Consider the following 5,378-nt stretch of genomic DNA (forward strand, 5'->3'; position numbering starts at 1 on the left):
ATAATGTTATACTGTTTTTTGTTTGAATTATTTTCATGTAAAAATAGTATTGTAAAGAAAACACACTTATTATGAAGTGTCCATGTCTTTGAGTATGTACGCAAATTTCAGCCAGCCACGACATAAAACATCCGCTAATGTTCTTAATACGCAAATATCAATTTATGAGGTTACTGTCGCAATGTCTAAACTAATAAATAATAAAAGCTGCGGAATTGACGGAATACCTTGCGAATTTTATAAATATACTGTTGATGATATAGCTTCAGATTTTTGCATACTTTTTAACACTATATTTGAACATGGGCAACTAGTGTTATTTGCCCAATACATAAATCTGGCTTACCGATCCCGGAAATTACCGTGGTATCTCAATTACAATGTACAATATATTTTCTACTATAATTAACAAACGTCTTTACGATTGGCAGAAGCGAATAATAAGTCGGTGAATCTCAGGCAGGATTTCGCCATGGATATTCAGCAGTTGACAATATTTTTTTATTTCAAGGGACGAATGACGAAAAAAGAAGTTCTAAAATACCGTATTTTTTACAATAATTATTTTATATTTATTAAAATATCACGACTGGTATATAACATTACTTAAAAAAAGTTGTTATGTTTACATATTTTCAGTATATTCGGTAATACATTTTACTGGGTACAGGTACAATGTAACTACCAGTTAACTATAAATAGCGCAAGTAGATTGATCATCGTCGTCACGTGGTAAACCCAGGGATGCAAATTGTGCATGCGTAGTGAATTGTATATACTTTATATAAAATGATCAATATACTTGCGTTATTTATAGTGTGTATATCGTTATATCACCTATTTTCGCGAAGTACTAATCGATTTATAATAGCGAAATTTTATTACCGAATATACTGAACATATGAACTTGTTTCAAGTAATGTAATATACCAGTCGTGATATTTTAATCAATATAAACCAATAATTGTAAAAAGTACGGTATTTTAGAACTTTAATTTTTTCGTCATTCGTTGTTGACGGTCCCTTTAAAGCAATGTTTCAAAAATATATTACCTAAAAAAAGAGCCGGTTTAATTGTTTATACGTCGATTTTAAAAAGGCTTTTAATAAAATGAATCACATTGAATTATTTAAATGTCTCTAAAAAGGGGCTAAATGGTAAGTTCCTCTACATTTTAAAGTCAATGTATAATAACTTACAGTCATGTGTAAAGATTAATTCCTCAGGAAATGGGGAATGCCCTCTAATTCATATACAGCAGAGTTCTTCCCCTGCAACAATGGCACCAGACAGGGAGACAAAAAAAAGTTCAGCTATCTTCGATTTTTTTATTGATGAATTATCTGCCCTTTTAAAAGAAACATGTGGATCTGGTATTTTTTATAAATAACCCAATACCCAAATACATTATGTTTAACGTTTGCCGATGATATAGCAAACTGTGCAGAAACTGTTCAAAAGTTACAACAGCAACTAAATGTAATAGATTACGAAAGTACTGGAATAGAAGTAAATTTAAATAAAACTGAAATCATCGTGTTTCGTAAAGGCGATGTCTTAAAAAAAAGGCGAACGTTGGTATTTTAGAGGACAACAGGTTAAACAACATCCAAGTACATGGGGCTCCTGTTTACCCCTTCCTTATCATGGTCAAAATGTCTTGATAATTTAATCAATATAAACTAATAATTGTAAAAAATACGGCATTTTAGAACTTTTCGTTTTTCGTCATTCGTGGTTGACGGTCCCTTTAATATGTTAGCCATGCAAGCCCAGAAAGCTATTTTTCAATATATGCGTATCAAAAATCATTTGGTTACTTTACCCCAACTCATATGTTTAAAATATTTGACTCGATGATAACAACAATATTGTGTTATGGCGCTCAGGTCTAGGGTTATGAATTTAAGCATATAATATAATCTGTTCATTTTTTTGTAGTAAAAAATATGCACAATTAAATAAAAACACTAACACCTGTATTGCATGGGGAGAATGCGGAAGACTACCTATGTGTATTTCGTACTATACTACCTGTTTAAAGCGGGTATATACGATTTTGTCAAATATTTATGAATTTATATACATTGTGTAAAAACTTATTATATATATATTTCAATATAAATTAAAATAAAAGTTAAGAAGAACATGTGTCGAAAAATGCGAAATAAGCCAGATATTTAATTCTGAAATTGAAAACGGCTGTACAGCCGAATTCGCCAGCATGTATACCATACATGTACGATGTGAATCTAAACTTAGTTTAACGGTTTATTTGAATTCCTGCAACGATATCTATTCATACGACACACGAACACTAACTCCGATTCTAATACAAAGACGAATGCTTTGGTTATTGTAGGAAAATATGTACGTCACAATAGGCTCGGGCGCTAATTTGTCTTTGCTGCATTTTATGAAATTCGGCTTCAATGTATAATTTTTCTTGCCTATTTTGTGTTATTGTAACATATTTTATCAATATATTACACACATATAAAAAATCGTATATACCCGCTTTAAGGTATTGAAACAAATTACTGCAACTGCCCAACAATCGTTATCCTAGAAACTGTTATGTAATGCTTGTATCATTAGACGGAAGGGACTATTGGGCAAATAAAAAAAAATCTTCTGTTTACATACGGATTTGGTTATGCATGGATAAGTCAAGAAATAGACGATAACATATAATTTATTAATATATTCAAACAACGGATTATTGACTGTCATACACAAAATTGGCATGACACGATACAAGATTTAAAAAAGTCGGTGTTTTCATTATAAATACTTTAAAACACATCTAGATCCCAAGTGATACCTCTACCTCAATATCCAAACAAAATTTAAAACTGCTTTTGCAAATTTCCGCAGTGGTACTCATAAACTTAAAGGGCCTTTTCACAGATTTTGGCATTTTTTCACTTATTCATTAAATGCTTTATATTGATAAATGTAAACATTGGATTGTAAAAGCTTCAGTAAAAAATCAAGAATAAAATTTAAAAAAAGGAAAAGAACATTGCACGGAGCAGGTTTCGAACCAGTTACCCCTGGAGTCCTGAAGTAAAAACGCTTTAACCTACTGAGCTATTCCGCCGAGTACACATACTGGACTTATTTTATACTTTATATAAGCAATCTTCGTTGTTTCATAAAATTTAACGACAAAAACAGAACTCTCCAAATTATTCAATCGTTTCGCGTTGCAACGCTTTATAATTTTTAGGTTTTAAAATCGTCAAAAGATGCATATAATGGCTATATTAGACCATGGTAAATGTTCAGTATTACTGTTTCCTCCCAAATATCATAACTAAAACGAAAATTTGTGAATCTGAAACAACTTTTTTCAATTTTGTCAATTTACCAAAGCGTGAAAAGATCCCTTTAATATTGAACTTGGTAGACATTTAAACTTACCATTTGAATCACGTCTATGTACACATTGTTCAAATGGTGATATTAAAATAATTGATTGCGAATACCACGCTTTTTTCATTGTGATAAGTATTGTAATATACGGAATATATATTTATATTCGAGGTACTCATCTGGAGAGACATTAACCGACTTGTACAATATCATGTCTTCAAATAATGATAACACTATTAGGAAATTAACTTGTTACCTTTTCCATGTTTACAGGCGATAAACACTTAAGTATGATATTATATCTATAAAAAAAATATGACACGACTTTGAATTTGTATTATATTATGCTATTGTGTTATGTATTATGGCCACAACTTTGAAATTGGATTATATTATGTAATTGTGTTCTGTACTATAGGCCTGAACTTACTAAATAAACTGTTCTGTTCTATCAGATGTGACAGAGACATAAACTTAACAATGTGCAGACATCATTATTTGATTATAAATTGTATAACTTGTATTTTCCAGGCAATACATAGTTGTTTCTCCTGTTTGTCTAGTAGTTATTTAAAAGCCTGTCATACGCAGGAAAGCACAATCAGTTTATATACCATCGTGAAATGTGATGATTACTTAAAGTAAGACATTGCACTTTTAAAAAGTATCAGTGAACTTAGTTTTTATATATATATATAATGCTCGTTTATTATGTTTATGAAACGCAATTCATTGTTGAATGAGAAATGTACGAAATATTTCAAGCAAAAAACAATTATGTTATTCTGCTACATATTCTTTTCAATATCCAAATAAAACTAGTTTTACATTTCATTGTATGGTGAAAGATTTTGAACTCTAGCTCTACCCCTTAAAATAACACAATATTAGATATTGTCGATTCATTTAAATATTTAGGGGTAAATCTTTACAAAAACGGAGACTGGAACCGTACGCAAAAATCGCTCAACATTCACAATTCGCATTGCACATTTTGTTTACAGTATTAAATCAACTTGAATTAACTATAGACGAAAAGTGTAGACTGTTTGACAGTCTAGTTGGGTCCAAATTAAATTACGCAGCCGAAACATGGGGCTTTCATGAAGGAAAAGATATCGAACGCATACATTGTAAATTTCTTCGTAAGATACTTAAAGTCAGAAAATATACAAACCTAGGCGGACTTTACGGGAAATTAGGCAGATATCCAAAGTATGTAAAACGCCAATTGACATTAGTTAAATAATGGGTAAAAATCATTGATCCGAACAACAACATACTGACAAAATCTATTTATAATTTGCTTAAGAGCGATGCTGAACGTAATAATACATATGCCGGCAAGAACTGGGCTTATCAGATTAAAGAACTACTCGAACACATTGGATTAGCTTCCATATGGACGCAACAAAATACGCATACCCCAAACGAATACGAGCTAAAAATAATAACAAATCGATATAATATATAAACATACTTGGTTCTCAAATATAAACAACTCAAATAGACTTGCTGCATACCGATATTTCAAATATTACTTTGAAACGGAAAATAATTAAAATGTATTAATAACAATAAATTTAGAATATCACTTACACAATTCAGAATCTCTGCACATAATCTAGCCATAGAAAAAGGTCGTCATGAAAACATACCAAAAGAAAATAGGAAGTGTATTTACTGCAATGTGAATGCTATAGAAAGCGAATTTCACTTTTTATTAGTATGCACCGTATATAAATAAATATACAGCAATACATAAAACCATACTTTCGTCATTGGCCAACATTGAACAAATTCGAAATTCTATTGTCATCAAAATCAACAAAGGAACTAAATAACCTATCAAAATATGTTTATTTTGCCCTCAAACTAAGGTCAAATGTAACGTAGTATAAAATATATGCTGTTAACGCCTTCATTTTTGTTTGTCTATTAAAACAGATACAAAAATAAGTGAATCATATTAACTATGATTATTATTTCCTTTTGCCTA

Source organism: Dreissena polymorpha, chromosome 15, assembly GCF_020536995.1.
Source record: "Dreissena polymorpha isolate Duluth1 chromosome 15, UMN_Dpol_1.0, whole genome shotgun sequence".
Taxonomy (NCBI): domain Eukaryota; kingdom Metazoa; phylum Mollusca; class Bivalvia; order Myida; family Dreissenidae; genus Dreissena; species Dreissena polymorpha.